General features: G+C 43.7%; 1 long non-coding RNA gene across 22 annotated transcripts in view; it reads right to left on the minus strand.

Moving 5' to 3' along the window:
• The window catches only part of LOC307181468, a 1,676,472-nt gene that overhangs the window by 283,857 nt on the left and 1,365,765 nt on the right, over positions 1–26,850 (minus strand). The window contains exon 3 of one of the 22 annotated variants that reach the window (XR_013826839.1): positions 25,654–25,731. The exons of 20 other annotated variants lie outside the window; for them this stretch is intronic. This is a non-coding gene — a long non-coding RNA (uncharacterized lncRNA). Of the gene's footprint in view, positions 1–11,437; positions 11,457–25,653; positions 25,732–26,850 lie in introns of those variants that run through there. One more of the 22 variants, XR_013826854.1, reaches the window with a different exon arrangement.

Consider the following 26,850-nt stretch of genomic DNA (forward strand, 5'->3'; position numbering starts at 1 on the left):
AGCAAGCTTGCAAAGGAAATCTGCACTACAATGAAGTCTCACTTCCCCCCGGTCAAAAGGGCCATCTGAAAAAAGTGTAAAATCCAGAAAGGCAGGACAGGCCATGGAGAACTGGGAGCCTTGTTATGCTGATGGGCGGGATGTAAATTGCCAACAACCACTCGGGAGAAGTGTATGGTGTTTCCTGAAACATCTAAAATACAAAGCAACAGAACCTAGGGCACTTCCACTTATGGTCCTATAGCTTAGGGAAATTAAAATCAAAAAGACACAGCCACCCCAAAGTTTGGAAAGGCTCTGTTTACAAGAACCTCGTTTACAGTACAAGTTCAACATCGCAGAAAGTGAAAAATGGATAAAGAAGTTGTGGTATTTACTTACAAAGCAATATCACTCAGCAATGAAATCTGTGTCATCAGGCCCTTAGCAGCACAATGAGTGGATTCAGGTATGATGATTCTAACTGAAATAAGTCACACAGAAAAAGAAACATCATAAGATATCAGTAATACACGGAATGTAAACTTGGCTACACAGGAACTGAATTACAGAACAGAACAGGGTCTCAAATTTAGAAAACCAACTTATGCTTGCTTAAGGGTAAAGGTGAGTTGGGGTGCTGCATAAAACCAGAGATTGAAATGAGCACAGATAAAGTTCCTTAAGCCAAATATGGAATAGACAAGAGCTACTCCTTGCTCAATGAAATGGACTCAACACCGCATATTAAACGCCTAAGAATGTACCTGACTAGTAAGTATCTTAAAACCTATAGATTGCTATGTCTCCGAAAGAGAATCAAGCATGTGTACAGGGGCATAAACGCAGCAGTGATAGGATTGGAGAGGTTCAGTGAGCAAATGAAGACCCTTTGAAGTCATATTGCATGGTACCCATTCCACGGGTTTCAACTACCCAGATTTTAGGTATTCTTCCTTCAGCTAAAACATGCATGTGGAACCCAGAGTATGATCAACCATGTGATCTGGAGACGTGTTCAAATATGTCTCAGTTTTCCTCCCCTGGTACTCGGGTGCAACATTCCAGATGCTTTACTAACACTCTCCCGACTTGGAGAGTCAGTCCCTTTAACCTCCTGTTTGGCCCAGTTTGCAATTTCTGCGGAAGATGAACAGGAATAGCGAGAACCAATGAGAGGCTAGCTTGAGGTGTCTGGACGGGCAAATTCAACTCTCATTTCCCACCAGGAAGAGGAATTAACCAAAGGCTCAGCATGCCGGGCCGGAACCAGATTAGGGCCTGAAGCCATCCTGCAGAGTTGCGGCCAGGTCACAAGAAAGCGAGTTGAAGAAAGGAGCTCAGGGGCACTGTAATTCACAAACCTGCAGAGTTATAAATGACAGCTATCGTCCAAAAATAGACTGAAGTAAGGCTGCCAAGAGGACTTGAAAGCGGGGCAGAATTGCAGGAAACCGATTTCAGGAGGTAGACTGGAATTGCATTGAAAGCATAGGAAAAGAGGCAGAACGTCCACAATGATGCACTTGGCCAAAAAGGGCGTATGCGTTTTTTCCTGAATATATTCAGGAAAAAACGCATACGCCCTTTTTGGCCAACCAAGCAAGCTTGCAAAGGAAATCTGCACTACAATGAAGTCTCACTTCCCCCCGGTCAAAAGGGCCATCTGAAAAAAGTGTAAAATCCAGAAAGGCAGGACAGGCCATGGAGAACTGGGAGCCTTGTTATGCTGATGGGCGGGATGTAAATTGCCAAGAACCACTTGGGAGAAGTGTATGGTGTTTCCTGAAACAACTAAAAAACAAAGCAACAGAACCTAGGGCACTTCCACTTATGGTCCTATAGCTTAGGGAAATTAAAATGAAAAAGACACAGCCACCCCAAAGTTTGGAACGGCTCTGTTTACAAGAACCTCGTTTACAGTACAAGTTCAACATCGCAGAAAGTGAAAAATGGATAAAGAAGTTGTGGTATTTACTTACAAAGCAATATCACTCAGCAATGAAATCTGTGTCATCAGGCCCTTAGCAGCACAATGAGTGGATTCAGGTATGATGATTCTAACTGAAATAAGTCACACAGAAAAAGAAACATCATAAGATATCACTAATACACGGAATGTAAACTTGGCTACACAGGAACTGCATTCCAAAACAGAACAGGGTCTCAAATTTAGAAAACCAACTTATGCTTGCTTAAGGGGAAAGGTGAGTTGGGGTGCTGCATAAAACCAGAGATTGAAATGAGCACAGATAAAGTTCCTTAAGCCAAATATGGAATAGACAAGAGCTACTCCTTGCGCAACGAAATGGACTCAACACCGCATATTAAACGCCTAAGAATGTACCTGACTAGTAAGTATCTTAAAACCTATGGATTGCTATGTCTCCGAAAGAGAATCAAGCATGTGTACATGGGCATAAATGCAGCAGTGATAGGATTGGAGGGGTTCGTGAGCAAATGAAGACCCTTTGAAGTCATATTGCATGGTACCCATTCCACGGGTCTCAACTCTCCAAGTTTAAGGTATTGTTCCTTCAGCTAAAACATGCATGTGGAACCTAGATTATGATCAACCATGTGATCGGGAGACGTGTTCAAATATGTCTCAGTTTTCGTACCCTGGTACTCGGGTTCAACATTGCAGACGCTTTACTAACACTCTCCCCACTTGGAGAGTCAGTCCCTTTAACCTCCTGTTTGGCCCAGTTTGCAATTTCTGTGGAAGATGAACAGGAATAGCGAGAACCAATGAGAGACTAGCTGGAGGTGTCTGGATGGGCAAATTTAACTCTCATTTCCCACCAGGAAGAGGAATTAACCAAAGGCTCAGCGTGCCATGCCGGAACCAGATTAGGGCCTGTAGACATCCTGCGGTGTTGCGGCCAGGTCACAAGAAAGCGAGTTGAAGAAAGGAGCTCAGGGGCACTGTAATTCACAAACCTGCAGAGTTATAAATGACAGCTATCGTCCAAAAATAGACTGAAGTAAGGCTGCCAAGAGGACTTGAAAGCGGGGCAGAATTGCAGGAAACCGATTTCAGGAGGTGGACTGGAATTGCATTAAAGGCATAGGAAAAGAGGCAGAACGTCCACAATGATGCACTTGGCCAAAAAGGGCGTATGCGTTTTTTCCTGAATATATTCAGGAAAAAACGCATACGCCCTTTTTGGCCAACCAAGCAAACTTGCAAAGGAAATCTGCACTACAATGAAGTCTCACTTCTCCCCGGTCAAAAGGGCCATCTGAAAAAAGTGTAAACTCCAGAAAGGCAGGACAGGCCATGGAGAACTGGGAGCCTTGTTATGCTGATGGGCGGGATGTAAATTGCCAACAGACACTCAGGAGAAGTGTATGGTGTTTCCTGAAACATCTAAAAAACAAAGCATCAGAGCCTAGGGCACTTCCACTTATGGTCCTATAGCTTAGGGAAATTAAAATGAAAAAGACACAGCCACCCCAAAGTTTGGAACGGCTCTGTTTACAAGAACCTCGTTTACAGTACAAGTTCAACATCGCAGAAAGTGAAAAATGGATAAAAATGTTGTGGTATTTACTTACAAAGCAATATCACTCAGCAATGAAATCTGTGTCATCAGGCCCTTAGCAGCACAATGAGTGGATTCAGGTATGATGATTCTAACTGAAATAAGTCACACAGAAAAAGAAACATCATAAGATATCACTAATACACGGAATGTAAACTTGGCTACACAGGAACTGCATTCCAAAACAGAACAGGGTCTCAAATTTCGAAAACCAACTTATGCTTGCTTAAGGGGAAAGGTGAGTTGGGGTGCTGCATAAAACCAGAGATTGAAATGAGCACAGATAAAGTTCCTTAAGCCAAATATGGAATAGACAAGAGCTACTCCTTGCTCAACGAAATGGACTCAACACCGCATATTAAACGCCTAAGAATGTACCTGACTAGTAAGTATCTAAAAACCTATGGATTGCTATGTCTCCGAAAGAGAATCAAGCATGTGTACAGGGGCATAAACGCAGCAGTGATAGGATTGGAGAGGTTCGGTGAGCAAATGAACACCCTTTGAAGTCATATTGCATGGTACCCATTCCACGGGTTTCAAATACCCAGGTTTAAGGTATTCTTCCTTCAGCTAAAACATGCATGTGGAACCTAGATTATGATCAACCATGTGATCGGGAGACGTGTTCAAATATGTCTCAGTTTTCGTACCCTGGTACTCGGGTGCAACATTCCAGACGCTTTACTAACACTCTCCCCACTTGGAAAGTCAGCGCCTTTAACCTCCTGTTTGGCCCAGTTTGCAATTTCTGCGGAAGATGAACAGGAATAGGGAGAACCAATGAGAGACTAGCTGGAGGTGTCTCGTCGGGCAAATTTAACTCTCATTTCCCACCAGGAAGAGGAAATAACCAAAGGCTCAGCGTGCCGTGCCGGAACCAGATTAGGGCCGGAAGCCATCCTGCGGTGTTGCGGCCAGCTCAAAAGAAAGCGAGTTGAAGAAAGGAGCTCAGGGGCACTGTAATTCACAAACCTGCAGAGTTATAAATGACAGCTATCGTCCAAAAATAGACTGAAGTAAGGCTGCCAAGAGGACTTGAAAGCGGGGCAGAATTGCAGGAAACCGATTTCAGGAGGTAGACTGGAATTGCATTGAAAGCATAGGAAAAGAGGCAGAACGTCCACAATGATGCACTTGGCCAAAAAGGGCGTATGCGTTTTTTCCTGAATATATTCAGGAAAAAACGCATACGCCCTTTTTGGCCAACCAAGCAAGCTTGCAAAGGAAATCTGCACTACAATGAAGTCTCACTTCCCCCCGGTCAAAAGGGCCATCTGATAAAAGTGTAAAATCCAGAAAGGCAGGACAGGCCATGGAGAACTGGGAGCCTTGTTATGCTGATGGGCGGGATGTAAATTGCCAACAACCACTTGGGAGAAGTGTATGGTGTTTCCTGAAACAACTAAAAAACAAAGCAACAGAACCTAGGGCACTTCCACTTATGGTCCTATAGCTTAGGGAAATTAAAATCAAAAAGACACAGCCACCCCAAAGTTTGGAACGGCTCTGTTTACAAGAACCTCGTTTACAGTACAAGTTCAACAATGCAGAAAGTGAAAAATGGATAAAGAAGTTGTGGTATTTACTTACAAAGCAATATCACTCAGCAATGAAATCTGTGTCATCAGGCCCTTAGCAGCACAATGAGTGGATTCAGGTATGATGATTCTAACTGAAATAAGTCACACAGAAAAAGAAACATCATAAGATATCAGTAATACACGGAATGGGAACTTGGCTACACAGGAACTGAATTACAGAACAGAACAGGGTCTCAAATTTAGAAAACTAACTTATGCTTGCTTAAGGGGAAAGGTGAGTTGGGGTGCTGCATAAAACCAGAGATTGAAATGAGCACAGATAAAGTTCCTTAAGCCAAATATGGAATAGACAAGAGCTACTCCTTTCTCAACGACATGGACTCAACACCCCATATTAAACGCCTAAGAATGTACCTGACTAGTAAGTATCTTAAAACCTATGGATTGCTATGTCTCCGAAAGAGAATCAAGCATGTGTACAGGGGCATAAATGCAGCAGTGATAGGATTGGAGAGGTTCGTGAGCAAATGAAGACCCTTTGAAGTCATATTGCATGGTACCCATTCCACGGGTTTCAACTACCCAGGTTTAAGGTATTCTTCCTTCAGCTAAAACATGCATGTGGAACCTAGAGTATAATCAACCATGTGATCGGGAGACGTGTTCAAATATGTCTCAGTTTTCGTACCCTGGTACTCGGGTGCAACTTCTCAGACGCTTTACTAACACTCTCCCGACTTGGAGAGTCAGTCCCTTTAACCTCCTGTTTGGCCCAGTTTGCAATTTCTGTGGAAGATGAACAGGAATAGCGAGAACCAATGAAAGAATAGCTGGAGGTGTCTGGATGGGCAAATTTAACTCTCATTTCCCACCAGGAAGAGGAATTAACCAAAGGCTCAGCGTGCCATGCCGGAACCAGATTAGGGCCTGTAGACATCCTGCGGTGTTGCGGCCAGGTCACAAGAAAGCGAGTTGAAGAAAGGAGCTCAGGGGCACTGTAATTCACAAACCTGCAGAGTTATAAATGACAGCTATCGTCCAAAAATAGACTGAAGTAAGGCTGCCAAGAGGACTTGAAAGCGGGGCAGAATTGCAGGAAACCGATTTCAGGAGGTGGACTGGAATTGCATTAAAGGCATAGGAAAAGAGGCAGAACGTCCACAATGATGCACTTGGCCAAAAAGGGCGTATGCGTTTTTTCCTGAATATATTCAGGAAAAAACGCATACGCACTTTTTGGCCAACCAAGCAAACTTGCAAAGGAAATCTGCACTACAATGAAGTCTCACTTCTCCCCGGTCAAAAGGGCCATCTGAAAAAAGTGTAAACTCCAGAAAGGCAGGACAGGCCATGGAGAACTGGGAGCCTTGTTATGCTGATGGGCGGGATGTAAATTGCCAACAGACACTCAGGAGAAGTGTATGGTGTTTCCTGAAACATCTAAAAAACAAAGCATCAGAGCCTAGGGCACTTCCACTTATGGTCCTATAGCTTAGGGAAATTAAAATGAAAAAGACACAGCCACCCCAAAGTTTGGAACGGCTCTGTTTACAAGAACCTCGTTTACAGTACAAGTTCAACATCGCAGAAAGTGAAAAATGGATAAAAATGTTGTGGTATTTACTTACAAAGCAATATCACTCAGCAATGAAATCTGTGTCATCAGGCCCTTAGCAGCACAATGAGTGGATTCAGGTATGATGATTCTAACTGAAATAAGTCACACAGAAAAAGAAACATCATAAGATATCACTAATACACGGAATGTAAACTTGGCTACACAGGAACTGCATTCCAAAACAGAACAGGGTCTCAAATTTCGAAAACCAACTTATGCTTGCTTAAGGGGAAAGGTGAGTTGGGGTGCTGCATAAAACCAGAGATTGAAATGAGCACAGATAAAGTTCCTTAAGCCAAATATGGAATAGACAAGAGCTACTCCTTGCTCAACGAAATGGACTCAACACCGCATATTAAACGCCTAAGAATGTACCTGACTAGTAAGTATCTAAAAACCTATGGATTGCTATGTCTCCGAAAGAGAATCAAGCATGTGTACAGGGGCATAAACGCAGCAGTGATAGGATTGGAGAGGTTCGGTGAGCAAATGAACACCCTTTGAAGTCATATTGCATGGTACCCATTCCACGGGTTTCAAATACCCAGGTTTAAGGTATTCTTCCTTCAGCTAAAACATGCATGTGGAACCTAGATTATGATCAACCATGTGATCGGGAGACGTGTTCAAATATGTCTCAGTTTTCGTACCCTGGTACTCGGGTGCAACATTCCAGACGCTTTACTAACACTCTCCCCACTTGGAAAGTCAGCGCCTTTAACCTCCTGTTTGGCCCAGTTTGCAATTTCTGCGGAAGATGAACAGGAATAGGGAGAACCAATGAGAGACTAGCTGGAGGTGTCTCGTCGGGCAAATTTAACTCTCATTTCCCACCAGGAAGAGGAAATAACCAAAGGCTCAGCGTGCCGTGCCGGAACCAGATTAGGGCCGGAAGCCATCCTGCGGTGTTGCGGCCAGCTCAAAAGAAAGCGAGTTGAAGAAAGGAGCTCAGGGGCACTGTAATTCACAAACCTGCAGAGTTATAAATGACAGCTATCGTCCAAAAATAGACTGAAGTAAGGCTGCCAAGAGGACTTGAAAGCGGGGCAGAATTGCAGGAAACCGATTTCAGGAGGTAGACTGGAATTGCATTGAAAGCATAGGAAAAGAGGCAGAACGTCCACAATGATGCACTTGGCCAAAAAGGGCGTATGCGTTTTTTCCTGAATATATTCAGGAAAAAACGCATACGCCCTTTTTGGCCAACCAAGCAAGCTTGCAAAGGAAATCTGCACTACAATGAAGTCTCACTTCCCCCCGGTCAAAAGGGCCATCTGATAAAAGTGTAAAATCCAGAAAGGCAGGACAGGCCATGGAGAACTGGGAGCCTTGTTATGCTGATGGGCGGGATGTAAATTGCCAACAACCACTTGGGAGAAGTGTATGGTGTTTCCTGAAACAACTAAAAAACAAAGCAACAGAACCTAGGGCACTTCCACTTATGGTCCTATAGCTTAGGGAAATTAAAATCAAAAAGACACAGCCACCCCAAAGTTTGGAACGGCTCTGTTTACAAGAACCTCGTTTACAGTACAAGTTCAACAATGCAGAAAGTGAAAAATGGATAAAGAAGTTGTGGTATTTACTTACAAAGCAATATCACTCAGCAATGAAATCTGTGTCATCAGGCCCTTAGCAGCACAATGAGTGGATTCAGGTATGATGATTCTAACTGAAATAAGTCACACAGAAAAAGAAACATCATAAGATATCAGTAATACACGGAATGGGAACTTGGCTACACAGGAACTGAATTACAGAACAGAACAGGGTCTCAAATTTAGAAAACTAACTTATGCTTGCTTAAGGGGAAAGGTGAGTTGGGGTGCTGCATAAAACCAGAGATTGAAATGAGCACAGATAAAGTTCCTTAAGCCAAATATGGAATAGACAAGAGCTACTCCTTTCTCAACGACATGGACTCAACACCCCATATTAAACGCCTAAGAATGTACCTGACTAGTAAGTATCTTAAAACCTATGGATTGCTATGTCTCCGAAAGAGAATCAAGCATGTGTACAGGGGCATAAATGCAGCAGTGATAGGATTGGAGAGGTTCGTGAGCAAATGAAGACCCTTTGAAGTCATATTGCATGGTACCCATTCCACGGGTTTCAACTACCCAGGTTTAAGGTATTCTTCCTTCAGCTAAAACATGCATGTGGAACCTAGAGTATAATCAACCATGTGATCGGGAGACGTGTTCAAATATGTCTCAGTTTTCGTACCCTGGTACTCGGGTGCAACTTCTCAGACGCTTTACTAACACTCTCCCGACTTGGAGAGTCAGTCCCTTTAACCTCCTGTTTGGCCCAGTTTGCAATTTCTGTGGAAGATGAACAGGAATAGCGAGAACCAATGAAAGAATAGCTGGAGGTGTCTGGATGGGCAAATTTAACTCTCATTTCCCACCAGGAAGAGGAATTAACCAAAGGCTCAGCGTGCCGTGCCAGAACCATATTAGGGCCTGAAGACATCCTGCGGTGTTGCGGCCAGGCCATAAGAAAGCGAGTTGAAGAAAGGAGCTCAGGGGCACTGTAATTCACAAACCTGCAGAGTTATAAATGACAGCTATCGTCCAAAAATAGACTGAAGTAAGGCTGCCAAGAGGACTTGAAAGCGGGGCAGAATTGCAGGAAACCGATTTCAGGAGGTAGACTGGAATTGCATTGAAAGCATAGGAAAAGAGGCAGAACGTCCACAATGATGCACTTGGCCAAAAAGGGCGTATGCGTTTTTTCCTGAATATATTCAGGAAAAAAAGCATACGCCCTTTTTGGCCAACCAAGCAAACTTGCAAAGGAAATCTGCACTACAATGAAGTCGCACTTCCCCCCGGTCAAAAGGGCCATCTGAAAAAAGTGTAAAATCCAGAAAGGCAGGACAGGCCATGGAGAACTGGGAGCCTTGTTATGCTGATGGGCGGGATGTAAATTGCCAACAGACACTCAGGAGAAGTGTATGGTGTTTCCTGAAACATCTAAAAAACAAAGCAACAGAGCCGAGGGCACTTGCGCTTATGGTCCTATAGCTTAGGGAAATTAAAATCAAAAAGACACAGCCACCCCAATATTTGGGACGCCTCCGTTTACAAGAACCTCGTTTACCGTACAAGTTCAATATCACAGAAAGTGAAAAATGGATAAAGAACTTGTGGTACTTACGTACAATGCAGTATCACTCAGCAATGAAATCTATGTCATCAGGCCCGTAGAAGCATAATGAGTGGATTCAGGTACGATGATTCTAACTGAAATAATTCACATAGAAAAAGAAACATCATAAGATATCACTAATACACGGAATGTAAACTTGGCTACACAGGAACTGCATTCCAAAACAGAACAGGGTCTCAAATTTAGAAAACCAACTTATGCTTGCTTAAGGTGAAAGGTGAGTTGGGGTGCTGCATAAAACCAGAGATTGAAATGAGCACAGATAAAGTTCCTTAAGCCAAATATGGAATACACAAGAGCTACTCCTTGCTCAACGAAATGGACACAAAACCCCATATTAAACGCCTAAGAATGCACCTGACTAGTAAGTATCTTAAAACCTATGGATTGCTATGTCTCCGAAAGAGAATCAAGTATGTGTACAGGGGCATAAACGCAGCAGTGATAGGATTGGAGAGGTTCGTGAGCAAATGAAGACCCTTTGAAGTCATATTGCATGGTACCCATTCCACGGGTTTCAACTACCCAGGTTTAAGGTATTCTTCCTTCATCTAAAACATGCATGTGGAACCTAGAGTATGATCAACCATGTGATCGGGAGACGTGTTCAAATATGTCTCAGTTTTCGTACCCTGGTACTCGGGTGCAACATTCCAGACGCTTTACTAACACTCTCCCCACTTGGAGAGTCAGTTCCTTTAACTTCCTGTTTGGCCCAGTTTGCAATTTCTGTGGAAGATGAACAGGAATAACGAGAACCAATGAAAGACTAGCTGGAGGTGTCTGGACGGGCAAATTTAACTCTCATTTCCCACCAGGAAGAGGAATTAACCAAAGGCTCAGCGTGCCGTGCCAGAACCAGATTAGGGCCTGAAGACATCCTGCGGTGTTGCGGCCAGCTCAAAAGAAAGCGAGTTGAAGAAAGGAGCTCAGGGGCACTGTAATTCACAAACCTGCAGAGTTATAAATGACAGCTATCGTCCAAAAATAGACTGAAGTAAGGCTGCCAAGAGGACTTGAAAGCGGGGCAGAATTGCAGGAAACCGATTTCAGGAGGTAGACTGGAATTGCATTGAAAGCATAGGAAAAGAGGCAGAACGTCCACAATGATGCACTTGGCCAAAAAGGGCGTATGCGTTTTTTCCTGAATATATTCAGGAAAAAACGCATACGCCCTTTTTGGCCAACCAAGCAAGCTTGCAAAGGAAATCTGCACTACAATGAAGTCTCACTTCCCCCCGGTCAAAAGGGCCATCTGAAAAAAGTGTAAAATCCAGAAAGGCAGGACAGGCCATGGAGAACTGGGAGCCTTGTTATGCTGATGGGCGGTATGTAAATTGCCAACAACCACTTGGGAGAAGTGTATGGTGTTTCCTGAAACATCTAAAAAACAAAGCAACAGAACCTAGGGTACTTCCACTTATGGTCCTATAGCTTAGGGAAATTAAAATCAAAAAGACACAGCCACGCCAAAGTTTGGAACGGCTCTGTTTACAAGAAACTCGTTTACAGTACAAGTTCAACATCGCAGAAAGTGAAAAATGGATAAAGAAGTTGTGGTATTTACTTACAAAGCAATATCACTCAACAATGAAATCTGTGTCATCAGGCCCTTAGCATCACAATGAGTGGATTCAGGTATGATGATTCTAACTGAAATAAGTCACACAGAAAAAGAAACATCATAAGATATCAGTAATACACGGAATGTAAACTTGGCTACACAGGAACTGAATTACAGAACAGAACAGGGTCTCAAATTTAGAAAACCAACTTATGCTTGCTTAAGGGGAAAGGTGAGTTGGGGTGCTGCATAAAACCAGAGATTGAAATGAGCACAGATAAAGTTCCTTAAGCCAAATATGGAATAGACAAGAGCTACTCCTTGCTCAACGAAATGGACTCAACACCGCATATTAAACGCCTAAGAATGTACCTGACTAGTAAGTATCTTAAAACCTATGGATTGCTATGTCTCCGAAAGAGAATCAAGCATGTGTACATGGGCATAAATGCAGCAGTGATAGGATTGGAGGGGTTCGTGAGCAAATGAAGACCCTTTGAAGTCATATTGCATGGTACCCATTCCACGGGTCTCAACTCTCCAGGTTTAAGGTATTGTTCCTTCAGCTAAAACATGCATGTGGAACCTAGATTATGATCAACCATGTGATCGGGAGACGTGTTCAAATATGTCTCAGTTTTCATACCCTGGTACTCGGGTTCAACATTCCAGACGCTTTACTAACACTCTCTCCACTTGGAGAGTCAGTCCCTTTAACCTCCTGTTTGGCCCAGTTTGCAATTTCTGTGGAAGATGAACAGGAATAGCGAGAACCAATGAGAGACTAGCTGGAGGTGTCTGGATGGGCAAATTTAACTCTCATTTCCCACCAGGAAGAGGAATTAACCAAAGGCTCAGCGTGCCGTGCCGGAACCAGATTAGGGCCTGTAGACATCCTGCGGTGTTGCGGCCAGGTCACAAGAAAGCGAGTTGAAGAAAGGAGCTCAGGGGCACTGTAATTCACAAACCTGCAGAGTTATAAATGACAGCTATCGTCCAAAAATAGACTGAAGTAAGGCTGCCAAGAGGACTTGAAAGCGGGGCAGAATTGCAGGAAACCGATTTCAGGAGGTAGACTGGAATTGCATTGAAAGCATAGGAAAAGAGGCAGAACGTCCACAATGATGCACTTGGCCAAAAAGGGCGTATGCGTTTTTTCCTGAATATATTCAGGAAAAAACGCATACGCCCTTTTTGGCCAACCAAGCAAGCTTGCAAAGGAAATCTGCACTACAATGAAGTCTCACTTCCCCCCGGTCAAAAGGGCCATCTGAAAAAAGTGTAAAATCCAGAAAGGCAGGACAGGCCATGGAGAACTGGGAGCCTTGTTATGCTGATGGGCGGGATGTAATTTGCCAACAACCACTCGGGAGAAGTGTATGGTGTTTCCTGAAACATCTAAAAAACAAAGCAACAGAGCCTAGGGCACTTCCACTTATGGTCCTATAGCTTAGGGAAATTAAAATGAAAAAGACACAGCCACCCCAAAGTTTGGAAAGGCTCTGTTTACAAGAACCTCGTTTACAGTACAAGTTCAACATCGCAGAAAGTGAAAAATGGATAAAGAAGTTGTGGTATTTACTTACAAAGCAATATCACTCAGCAATGAAATCTGTGTCATCAGGCCCTTAGCAGCACAATGAGTGGATTCAGGTATGATGATTCTAACTGAAATAAGTCACACAGAAAAAGAAACATCATAAGATATCAGTAATACACGGAATGTAAACTTGGCTACACAGGAACTGAATTACAGAACAGAACAGGGTCTCAAATTTAGAAAACCAACTTATGCTTGCTTAAGGGGAAAGGTGAGTTGGGGTGCTGCATAAAACCAGAGATTGAAATGAGCACAGATAAAGTTCCTTAAGCCAAATATGGAATAGACAAGAGCTACTCCTTGCTCAACGAAATGGACTCAACACCGCATATTAAACGCCTAAGAATGCACCTGACTAGTAAGTATCTTAAAACCTATGGATTGCTATGTCTCCGAAAGAGAATCAAGCATGTGTACATGGGCATAAATGCAGCAGTGATAGGATTGGAGGGGCTCGTGAGCAAATGAAGACCCTTTGAAGTCATATTGCATGGTACCCATTCCACGGGTCTCAACTCTCCAGGTTTAAGGTATTGTTCCTTCAGCTAAAACATGCATGTGGAACCTAGATTATGATCAACCATGTGATCGGGAGACGTGTTCAAATATGTCTCAGTTTTCGTACCCTGGTACTCGGGTTCAACATTCCAGACGCTTTACTAACACTCTCCCCACTTGGAGAGTCAGTCCCTTTAACCTCCTGTTTGGCCCAGTTTGCAATTTCTGTGGAAGATGAACAGGAATAGCGAGAACCAATGAGAGACAAGCTGGAGGTGTCTGGATGGGCAAATTTAACTCTCATTTCCCACCAGGAAGAGGAATTAACCAAAGGCTCAGCGTGCCGTGCCGGAACCAGATTAGGGCCTGTAGACATCCTGCGGTGTTGCGGCCAGGTCACAAGAAAGCGAGTTGAAGAAAGGAGCTCAGGGGCACTGTAATTCACAAACCTGCAGAGTTATAAATGACAGCTATCGTCCAAAAATAGACTGAAGTAAGGCTGCCAAGAGGACTTGAAAGCGGGGCAGAATTGCAGGAAACCGATTTCAGGAGGTAGACTGGAATTGCATTGAAGGCATAGGAAAAGAGGCAGAACGTCCACAATGATGCACTTGGCCAAAAAGGGCGTATGCGTTTTTTCCTGAATATATTCAGGAAAAAACGCATACGCCCTTTTTGGCCAACCAAGCAAACTTGCAAAGGAAATCTGCACTACAATGAAGTCTCACTTCTCCCCGGTCAAAAGGGTCATCTGAAAAAAGTGTAAACTCCAGAAAGGCAGGACAGGCCATGGAGAACTGGGAGCCTTGTTATGCTGATGGGCGGGATGTAAATTGCCAACAGACACTCAGGAGAAGTGTATGGTGTTTCCTGAAACATCTAAAAAACAAAGCATCAGAGCCTAGGGCACTTCCACTTATGGTCCTATAGCTTAGGGAAATTAAAATCAAAAAGACACAGCCACCCCAAAGTTTGGGACACCTCCGTTTACAAGAACCTCGTTTACCGTACAAGTTCAATATCACAGAAAGTGAAAAATGGATAAAGAAGTTGTGGTACTTACGTACAATGCAGTATCACTCAGCAATGAAATCTATGTCATCAGGCCTGTAGCAGCATAATGAGTGGATTCAGGGATGATGATTCTAACTGAAATAAGTCACACAGAAAAAGAAACATCATAAGATATCACTAATACACGGAATGTAAACTTGGCTACACAGGAACTGCATTCCAAAACAGAACAGGGTCTCAAATTTAGAAAACCAACTTATGCTTGCTTAAGGGGAAAGGTGAGTTGGGGTGCTGCATAAAACCAGAGATTGAAATGAGCACAGATAAAGTTCCTTAAGCCAAATATGGAATAGACAAGAGCTACTCCTTGCTCAACGAAATGGACTCAAAACCCCATATTAAACGCCTAAGAATGTACCTGACTAGTAAGTATCTTAAAACCTATGGATTGCTATGTCTCCAAAAGAGAATCAAGCGTGTGTACAGGGGCATAAACGCAGCAGTGATAGGATTGGGGAGGTTCGGTGAGCAAATGAAGACCCTTTGAAGTCATATTGCATGGTACCCATTACACGGGTCTCAACTCTCCAGGTTTAAGGTATTCTTCCTTCAGCTAAAACATGCATGTGGAACCCAGAGTATGATCAACCATGTGAACGGGAGACGTGTTCAAATATGTCTCAGTTTTCCTCCCCTGGTACTCGGGTGCAACATTCCAGACGCTTTACTAACACTCTCCCGACTTGGAGAGTCAGTCCCTTTAACCTCCTGTTTGGCCCAGTTTGCAATTTCTGCGGAAGATGAACAGGAATAGCGAGAAACAATGAGAGGCTAGCTGGAGGTGTCTGGACGGGCAAATTCAACTCTCATTTCCCACCAGGAAGAGGAATTAACCAAAGGCTCAGCATGCCGGGCCGAAACCAGATTAGGGCCTGAAGCCATCCTGCGGTGTTGCGGCCAGGTCACAAGAAAGCGAGTTGAAGAAAGGAACTCAGGGGCACTGTAATTCACAAACATGCAGAGTTATAAATGACAGCTATCGTCCAAAAATAGACTGAAGTAAGGCTGCCAAGAGGACTTGAAAGCGGGGCAGAATTGCAGGAAACCGATTTCAGGAGGTAGACTGGAATTGCATTGAAAGCATAGGAAAAGAGGCAGAACGTCCACAATGATGCACTTGGCCAAAAAGGGCGTATGTGTTTTTTCCTGAATATATTCAGGAAAAAACGCATACGCCCTTTTTGGCCAACCAAGCAAGCTTGCAAAGGAAATCTGCACTACAATGAAGTCTCACTTCCCCCCGGTCAAAAGGGCCATCTGAAAAAAGTGTAAAATCCAGAAAGGCAGGACAGGCCATGGAGAACTGGGAGCCTTGTTATGCTGATGGGCGGGATGTAAATTGCCAAGAACCACTTGGGAGAAGTGTATGGTGTTTCCTGAAACAACTAAAAAACAAAGCAACAGAACCTAGGGCACTTCCACTTATGGTCCTATAGCTTAGGGAAATTAAAATCAAAAAGACACAGCCACCCCAAAGTTTGGAACGGCTCTGTTTACAAGAACCTCGTTTACAGTACAAGTTCAACATCGCAGAAAGTGAAAAATGGATAAAGAAGTTGTGGTATTTACTTACAAAGCAATATCACTCAGCAATGAAATCTGTGTCATCAGGCCCTTAGCAGCACAATGAGTGGATTCAGGTATGATGATTCTAACTGAAATAAGTCACACAGAAAAAGAAACATCATAAGATATCACCAATACACGGAATGTAAACTTGGCTACACAGGAACTGCATTCCAAAACAGAACAGGGTCTCAAATTTAGAAAACCAACTTATGCTTGCTTAAGGGGAAAGGTGAGTTGGGGTGCTGCATAAAACCAGAGATTGAAATGAGCACAGATAAAGTTCCTTAAGCCAAATATGGAATAGACAAGAGCTACTCCTTGCTCAACGAAATGGACTCAAAACCCCATATTAAACGCCTAAGAATGTACCTGACAAGTAAGTATCTTAAAACCTATGGATTGCTATGTCTCCAAAAGAGAATCAAGCGTGTGTACAGGGGCATAAACGCAGCAGTGATAGGATTGGAGAGGTTCGGTGAGCAAATGAAGACCCTTTGAAGTCATATTGCATGGTACCCATTACACGGGTCTCAACTCTCCAGGTTTAAGGTATTCTTCCTTCAGCTAAAACATGCATGTGGAACCCAGAGTATGATCAACCATGTGAACGGGAGACGTGTTCAAATATGTCTCAGTTTTCCTCCCCTGGTACTCGGGTGCAACATTCCAGACGCTTTACTAACACTCTCCCGACTTGGAGAGTCAGTCCCTTTAACCTCCTGTTTGGCCCAGTTTGCAATTTCTGTGGAAGATGAACAGGAATAGCGAGAACCAATGAAAGAATAGCTGGAGGTGTCTGGACGGGCAAATTTAACTCTCATTTCCCACCAGGAAGAGGAATTAACCAAAGGCTCAGCGTGCCGTGCCAGAACCAGATTAGGGCCTGAAGACATCCTGCGGTGTTGCGGCCAGGCCACAAGAAAGCGAGTTGAAGAAAGGAGCTCAGGGGCACTGTAATTCACAAACCTGCAGAGTTATAAATGACAGCTATCGTCCAAAAATAGACTGAAGTAAGGCTGCCAAGAGGACTTGAAAGCGGGGCAGAATTGCAGGAAACCGATTTCAGGAGGTAGACTGGAATTGCATTGAAAGCATAGGAAAACAGGCAGAACGTCCACAATGATGCACTTGGCCAAAAAGGGCGTATGCGTTTTTTCCTGAATATATTCAGGAAAAAACGCATACGCCCTTTTTGGCCAACCAAGCAAACTTGCAAAGGAAATCTGCACTACAATGAAGTCTCACTTCCCCCCGGTCAAAAGGGCCATCTGAAAAAAGTGTAAAATCCAGAAAGGCAGGACAGGCCATGGAGAACTGGGAGCCTTGTTATGCTGATGGGCGGGATGTAAATTGCCAACAGACACTCAGGAGAAGTGTATGGTGTTTCCTGAAACATCTAAAAAACAAAGCAACAGAGCCGAGGGCACTTGCGCTTATGGTCCTATAGCTTAGGGAAATTAAAATCAAAAAGACACAGCCACCCCAAAGTTTGGGACGCCTCCGTTTACAAGAACCTCGTTTACCGTACAAGTTCAATATCACAGAAAGTGAAAAATGGATAAAGAACTTGTGGTACTTACGTACAATGCAGTATCACTCAGCAATGAAATCTATGTCATCAGGCCCGTAGCAGCATAATGAGTGGATTCAGGTACGATGATTCTAACTGAAATAAGTCACACAGAAAAAGAAACATCATAAGATATCACTAATACATGGAATGTAAACTTGGCTACACATGAACTGCATTCCAAAACAGAACAGGGTCTCAAATTTAGAAAACCAACTTATGCTTGCTTAAGGTGAAAGGTGAGTTGGGGTGCTGCATAAAACCAGAGATTGAAATGAGCACAGATAAAGTTCCTTAAGCCAAATATGGAATACACAAGAGCTACTCCTTGCTCAACGAAATGGACACAAAACCCCATATTAAACGCCTAAGAATGCACCTGACTAGTAAGTATCTTAAAACCTATGGATTGCTATGTCTCCGAAAGAGAATCAAGCATGTGTACAGGGGCATAAACGCAGCAGTGATAGGATTGGAGAGGTTCGTGAGCAAATGAAGACCCTTTGAAGTCATATTGCATGGTACCCATTCCACGGGTTTCAACTACCCAGGTTTAAGGTATTCTTCCTTCATCTAAAACATGCATGTGGAACCTAGAGTATGATCAACCATGTGATCGGGAGACGTGTTCAAATATGTCTCAGTTTTCGTACCCTGGTACTCGGGTGCAACATTCCAGACGCTTTACTAACACTCTCCCCACTTGGAGAGTCAGTCCCTTTAACCTCCTGTTTGGCCCAGTTTGCAATTTCTGTGGAAGATGAACAGGAATAGCGAGAACCAATGAAAGACTAGCTGGAGGTGTCTGGATGCGCAAATATAACTCTCATTTCCCACCAGGAAGAGGAATTAACCAAAGGCTCAGCGTGCCGTGCCAGAACCAGATTAGGGCCTGAAGACATCCTGCGGTGTTGCGGCCAGGTCACAAGAAAGCGAGTTGAAGAAAGGAGCTCAGGGGCACTGTAATTCACAAACCTGCAGAGTTATAAATGACAGCTATCGTCCAAAAATAGACTGAAGTAAGGCTGCCAAGAGGACTTGAAAGCGGGGCAGAATTGCAGGAAACCGATTTCAGGAGGTAGACTGGAATTGCATTGAAAGCATAGGAAAAGAGGCAGAACGTCCACAATGATGCACTTGGCCAAAAAGGGCGTATGCGTTTTTTCCTGAATATATTCAGGAAAAAACGCATACGCACTTTTTGGCCAACCAAGCAAGCTTGCAAAGGAAATCTGCACTACAATGAAGTCTCACTTCCCCCCCGGTCAAAAGGGCCATCTGAAAAAAGTGTAAAATCCAGAAAGGCAGGACAGGCCATGGAGAACTGGGAGCCTTGTTATGCTGATGGGCGGAATGTAAATTGCCAACAACCACTTGGGAGAAGTGTATGGTGTTTCCTGAAACATCTAAAAAACAAAGCAACAGAACCTAGGGCACTTCCACTTATGGTCCTATAGCTTAGGGAAATTAAAATCAAAAAGACACAGCCACCCCAAAGTTTGGAACGGCTCTGTTTACAAGAAACTCGTTTACAGTACAAGTTCAACATCGCAGAAAGTGAAAAATGGATAAAGAAGTTGTGGTATTTACTTACAAAGCAATATCACTCAGCAATGAAATCTGTGTCATCAGGCCCTTAGCATCACAATGAGTGGATTCAGGTATGATGATTCTAACTGAAATAAGTCACAGAGAAAAAGAGACATCATAAGATATCAGTAATACACAGAATGTAAACTTGGCTACACAGGAACTGAATTACAGAACAGAACAGGGTCTCAAATTTAGAAAACCAACTTATGCTTGCTTAAGGGGAAAGGTGAGTTGGGGTGCTGCATAAAACCAGAGATTGAAATGAGCACAGATAAAGTTCCTTAAGCCAAATATGGAATAGACAAGAGCTACTCCTTGCTCAATGAAATGGACTCAACACCGCATATTAAACGCCTAAGAATGTACCTGACTAGTAAGTATCTTAAAACCTATGGATTGCTATGTCTCCGAAAGAGAATCAAGCATGTGTACATGGGCATAAATGCAGCAGTGATAGGATTGGAGGGGTTCGTGAGCAAATGAAGACCCTTTGAAGTCATATTGCATGGTACCCATTCCACGAGTCTCAACTCTCCAGGTTTAAGGTATTGTTCCTTCAGCTAAAACATGCATGTGGAACCTAGATTATGATCAACCATGTGATCGGGAGACGTGTTCAAATATGTCTCAGTTTTCGTACCCTGGTACTCGGGTTCAACATTCCAGACGCTTTACTAACACTCTCCCCACTTGGAGAGTCAGTCCCTTTAACCTCCTGTTTGGCCCAGTTTGCAATTTCTGTGGAAGATGAACAGGAATAGCGAGAACCAATGAGAGACTAGCTGGAGGTGTCTGGATGGGCAAATTTAACTCTCATTTCCCACCAGGAAGAGGAATTAACCAAAGGCTCAGCGTGCCGTGCCGGAACCAGATTAGGGCCTGTAGACATCCTGCGGTGTTGCGGCCAGGTCACAAGAAAGCGAGTTGAAGAAAGGAGCTCAGGGGCACTGTAATTCACAAACCTGCAGAGTTATAAATGACAGCTATCGTCCAAAAATAGACTGAAGTAAGGCTGCCAAGAGGACTTGAAAGCGGGGCAGAATTGCAGGAAACCGATTTCAGGAGGTAGACTGGAATTGCATTGAAGGCATAGGAAAAGAGGCAGAACGTCCACAATGATGCACTTGGCCAAAAAGGGCGTATGCGTTTTTTCCTGAATATATTCAGGAAAAAACGCATACGCCCTTTTTGGCCAACCAAGCAAACTTGCAAAGGAAATCTGCACTACAATGAAGTCTCACTTCCCCCCGGTCAAAAGGGCCATCTGAAAAAAGTGTAAAATCCAGAAAGGCAGGACAGGCCATGGAGAACTGGGAGCCTTGTTATGCTGATGGGCGGGATGTAAATTGCCAACAGACACTCAGGAGAAGTGTATGGTGTTTCCTGAAACATCTAAAAAACAAAGCAACAGAGCCGAGGGCACTTGCGCTTATGGTCCTATAGCTTAGGGAAATTAAAATCAAAAAGACACAGCCACCCCAAAGTTTGGGACGCCTCCGTTTACAAGAACCTCGTTTACCGTACAAGTTCAATATCACAGAAAGTGAAAAATGGATAAAGAACTTGTGGTACTTACGTACAATGCAGTATCACTCAGCAATGAAATCTATGTCATCAGGCCCGTAGCAGCATAATGAGTGGATTCAGGTACGATGATTCTAACTGAAATAAGTCACACAGAAAAAGAAACATCATAAGATATCACTAATACACGGAATGTAAACTTGGCTACACAGGAACTGCATTCCAAAACAGAACAGGGTCTCAAATTTAGAAAACCAACTTATGCTTGCTTAAGGTGAAAGGTGAGTTGGGGTGCAGCATAAAACCAGAGATTGAAATGAGCACAGATAAAGTTCCTTAAGCCAAATATGGAATACACAAGAGCTACTCCTTGCTCAACGAAATGTACACAAAACCCCATATTAAACGCCTAAGAATGTACCTGACTCGTAAGTATCTTAAAACCTATGGATTGCTATGTCTCCGAAAGAGAATCAAGCATGTGTACAGGGGCATAAACGCAGCAGTGATAGGATTGGAGAGGTTCGGTGAGCAAATGAAGACCCTTTTAAGTCATATTGCATGGTACCCATTACACGGGTGTTAACTCTCCAGGTTTAAGGTATTCTTCCTTCAGCTAAAACATGCATGTGGAACCCAGAGTATGATCAACCATGTGAACGGGAGACGTGTTCAAATATGTCTCAGTTTTCCTCCCCTGGTACTCGGGTGCAACATTCCAGACGCTTTACTAACACTCTCCCCACTTGGAGAGTCAGTCCCTTTAACCTCCTGTTTGGCCCACTTTGCAATTTCTGTGGAAGATGAACAGGAATAGCGAGAACCAATGAGAGACTACCTGGAGGTGTCTGGACAGGCAAATTTAACTCTCATTTCCCACCAGGAAGAGGAATTAACCAAAGGCTCAGCGTGCCGTGTCGGAACCAGATTAGGGCCTGAAGCCATCCTGCGGTGTTGCGGCCAGGTCACAAGAAAGCGAGTTGAAGAAAGGAGCTCAGGGGCACTGTAATTCACAAACATGCAGAGTTATAAATGACAGCTATCGTCCAAAAATAGACTGAAGTAAGGCTGCCAAGAGGACTTGAAAGCGGGGCAGAATTGCAGGAAACCGATTTCAGGAGGTAGACTGGAATTGCATTGAAAGCATAGGAAAACAGGCAGAACGTCCACAATGATGCACTTGGCCAAAAAGGGCGTATGCGTTTTTTCCTGAATATATTCAGGAAAAAACGCATACGCCCTTTTTGGCCAACCAAGCAAGCTTGCAAAGGAAATCTGCACTACAATGAAGTCTCACTTCCCCCCAGTCAAAAGGGCCATCTGAAAAAAGTGTAAAATCCAGAAAGGCAGGACAGGCCATGGAGAACTGGGAGCCTTGTTATGCTGATGGGCGGGATGTAATTTGCCAACAACCACTTGGGAGAAGTGTATGGTGTTTCCTGAAACATCTAAAAAACAAAGCAACAGAACCTAGGGCACTTCCACTTATGGTCCTATAGCTTAGGGAAATTAAAATGAAAAAGACACAGCCACCCCAAAGTTTGGAACGGCTCTGTTTACAAGAACCTCGTTTACAGTACAAGTTCAACATCGCAGAAAGTGAAAAATGGATAAAGAAGTTGTGGTATTTACTTACAAAGCAATATCACTCAGCAATGAAATCTGTGTCATCAGGCCCTTAGCAGCACAATGAGTGGATTCAGGTATGATGATTCTAACTGAAATAAGTCACACAGAAAAAGAAACATCATAAGATATCACTAATACACGGAATGTAAACTTGGCTACACAGGAACTGCATTCCAAAACAGAACAGGGTCTCAAATTTAGAAAACCAACTTATGCTTGCTTAAGGGGAAAGGTGAGTTGGGGTGCTGCATAAAACCAGAGATTGAAATGAGCACAGATAAAGTTCCTTAAGCCAAATATGGAATAGACAAGAGCTACTCCTTGCTCAACGAAATGGACTCAAAACCCCATATTAAACGCCTAAGAATGTACCTGACTAGTAAGTATCTTAAAACCTATGGATTGCTATGTCTCCAAAAGAGAATCAAGCGTGTGTACAGGGGCATAAACGCAGCAGTGATAGGATTGGGGAGGTTCGGTGAGCAAATGAAGACCCTTTGAAGTCATATTGCATGGTACCCATTACACGGGTCTCAACTCTCCAGGTTTAAGGTATTCTTCCTTCAGCTAAAACATGCATGTGGAACCCAGAGTATGATCAACCATGTGAACGGGAGACGTGTTCAAATATGTCTCAGTTTTCGTACCCTGGTACTCGGGTGCAACATTCCAGACGCTTTACTAACACTCTCCCCACTTGGAGAGTCAGTCCCTTTAACCTCCTGTTTGGCCCAGTTTGCAATTTCTGCGGAAGATGAACAGGAATAGCGAGAACCAATGAGAGGCTAGCTGGAGGTGTCTGGACGGGCAAATTCAACTCTCATTTCCCACCAGGAAGAGGAATTAACCAAAGGCTCAGCATGCCGGGCCGAAACCAGATTAGGGCCTGAAGCCATCCTGCGGTGTTGCGGCCAGGTCACAAGAAAGCGAGTTGAAGAAAGGAACTCAGGGGCACTGTAATTCACAAACCTGCAGAGTTATAAATGACAGCTATCGTCCAAAAATAGACTGAAGTAAGGCTGCCAAGAGGACTTGAAAGCGGGGCAGAATTGCAGGAAACCGATTTCAGGAGGTAGACTGGAATTGCATTGAAAGCATAGGAAAAGAGGCAGAACGTCCACAATGATGCACTTGGCCAAAAAGGGCGTATGCGTTTTTTCCTGAATATATTCAGGAAAAAACGCATACGCCCTTTTTGGCCAACCAAGCAAGCTTGCAAAGGAAATCTGCACTACAATGAAGTCTCACTTCCCCCCGGTAAAATGGGCCATCTGAAAAAAGTGTAAAATCCAGAAAGGCAGGACAGGCCATGGAGAACTGGGAGCCTTGTTATGCTGATGGGCGGGATGTAAATTGCCAACAGACACTCAGGAGAAGTGTATGGTGTTTCCTGAAACATCTAAAAAACAAAGCAACAGAGCCGAGGGCACTTGCGCTTATGGTCCTATAGCTTAGGGAAATTAAAATCAAAAAGACACAGCCACCCCAAAGTTTGGGACGCCTCCGTTTACAAGAACCTCGTTTACCGTACAAGTTCAATATCACAGAAAGTGAAAAATGGATAAAGAACTTGTGGTACTTACGTACAATGCAGTATCACTCAGCAATGAAATCTATGTCATCAGGCCCATAGCAGCATAATGAGTGGATTCAGGTACGATGATTCTAACTGAAATAAGTCACACAGAAAAAGAAACATCATAAGATATCACTAATACACGGAATGTAAACTTGGCTACACATGAACTGCATTCCAAAACAGAACAGGGTCTCAAATTTAGAAAACCAACTTATGCTTGCTTAAGGTGAAAGGTGAGTTGGGGTGCTGCATAAAACCAGAGATTGAAATGAGCACAGATAAAGTTCCTTAAGCCAAATATGGAATACACAAGAGCTACTCCTTGCTCAACGAAATGGACACAAAACCCCATATTAAACGCCTAAGAATGCACCTGACTAGTAAGTATCTTAAAACCTATGGATTGCTATGTCTCCGAAAGAGAATCAAGCATGTGTACAGGGGCATAAACGCAGCAGTGATAGGATTGGAGAGGTTCGTGAGCAAATGAAGACCCTTTGAAGTCATATTGCATGGTACCCATTCCACGGGTTTCAACTACCCAGGTTTAAGGTATTCTTCCTTCATCTAAAACATGCATGTGGAACCTAGAGTATGATCAACCATGTGATCGGGAGACGTGTTCAAATATGTCTCAGTTTTCGTACCCTGGTACTCGGGTGCAACATTCCAGACGCTTTACTAACACTCTCCCCACTTGGAGAGTCAGTCCCTTTAACTTCCTGTTTGGCCCAGTTTGCAATTTCTGTGGAAGATAAACAGGAATAGCGAGAACCAATGAAAGACTAGCTGGAGGTGTCTGGATGGGCAAATATAACTCTCATTTCCCACCAGGAAGAGGAATTAACCAAAGGCTCAGCGTGCCGTGCCAGAACCAGATTAGGGCCTGAAGACATCCTGCGGTGTTGCGGCCAGGTCACAAGAAAGCGAGTTGAAGAAAGGAGCTCAGGGGCACTGTAATTCACAAACCTGCAGAGTTATAAATGACAGCTATCGTCCAAAAATAGACTGAAGTAAGGCTGCCAAGAGGACTTGAAAGCGGGGCAGAATTGCAGGAAACCGATTTCAGGAGGTAGACTGGAATTGCATTGAAAGCATAGGAAAAGAGGCAGAACGTCCACAATGATGCACTTGGCCAAAAAGGGCGTATGCGTTTTTTCCTGAATATATTCAGGAAAAAACGCATACGCCCTTTTTGGCCAACCAAGCAAGCTTGCAAAGGAAATCTGCACTACAATGAAGTCTCACTTCCTCCCGGTCAAAAGGGCCATCTGAAAAAAGTGTAAAATCCAGAAAGGCAGGACAGGCCATGGAGAACTGGGAGCCTTGTTATGCTGATGGGCGGGATGTAATTTGCCAACAACCACTCGGGAGAAGTGTATGGTGTTTCCTGAAACATCTAAAAAACAAAGCAACAGAACCTAGGGCACTTCCACTTATGGTCCTATAGCTTAGGGAAATTAAAATGAAAAAGACACAGCCACCCCAAAGTTTGGAACGGCTCTGTTTACAAGAACCTCGTTTACAGTACAAGTTCAACATCGCAGAAAGTGAAAAATGGATAAAGAAGTTGTGGTATTTACTTACAAAGCAATATCACTCAGCAATGAAATCTGTGTCATCAGGCCCTTAGCAGCACAATTGGTGGATTCAGGTATGATGATTCTAACTGAAATAAGTCACACAGAAAAAGAAACATCATAAGATATCACTAATACACGGAATGTAAACTTGGCTACACAGGAACTGCATTCCAAAACAGAACAGGGTCTCAAATTTAGAAAACCAACTTATGCTTGCTTAAGGGGAAAGGTGAGTTGGGGTGCTGCATAAAACCAGAGATTGAAATGAGCACAGATAAAGTTCCTTAAGCCAAATATGGAATAGACAAGAGCTACTCCTTGCTCAACGAAATGGACTCAAAACCCCATATTAAACGCCTAAGAATGTACCTGACTAGTAAGTATCTTAAAACCTATGGATTGCTATGTCTCCAAAAGAGAATCAAGCGTGTGTACAGGGGCAAAAACGCAGCAGTGATAGGATTGGGGAGGTTCGGTGAGCAAATGAAGACCCTTTGAAGTCATATTGCATGGTACCCATTACACGGGTCTCAACTCTCCAGGTTTAAGGTATTCTTCCTTCAGCTAAAACATGCATGTGGAACCCAGAGTATGATCAACCATGTGAACGGGAGACGTGTTCAAATATGTCTCAGTTTTCCTCCCCTGGTACTCGGGTGCAACATTCCAGACGCTTTACTAACACTCTCCCGACTTGGAGAGTCAGTCCCTTTAACCTCCTGTTTGGCCCAGTTTGCAATTTCTGCGGAAGATGAACAGGAATAGCGAGAACCAATGAGAGGCTAGCTGGAGGTGTCTAGACGGGCAAATTCAACTCTCATTTTCCACCAGGAAGAGGAATTAACCAAAGGCTCAGCATGCCGGGCCGAAACCAGATTAGGGCCTGAAGCCATCCTGCGGTGTTGCGGCCAGGTCACAAGAAAGCGAGTTGAAGAAAGGAACTCAGGGGCACTGTAATTCTCAAACCTGCAGAGTTATAAATGACAGCTATCGTCCAAAAATAGACTGAAGTAAGGCTGCCAAGAGGACTTGAATGCGGGGCAGAATTGCAGGAAACCGATTTCAGGAGGTAGACTGGAATTGCATTGAAGGCATAGGAAAAGAGGCAGAACGTCCACAATGATGCACTTGGCCAAAAAGGGCGTATGCGTTTTTTCCTGAATATATTCAGGAAAAAACGCATACGCCCTTTTTGGCCAAC

The sequence above is a fragment of the Stenella coeruleoalba genome (genome assembly GCF_951394435.1).
Source record: "Stenella coeruleoalba genome assembly, contig: scaffold_28, whole genome shotgun sequence".
Taxonomy (NCBI): domain Eukaryota; kingdom Metazoa; phylum Chordata; class Mammalia; order Artiodactyla; family Delphinidae; genus Stenella; species Stenella coeruleoalba.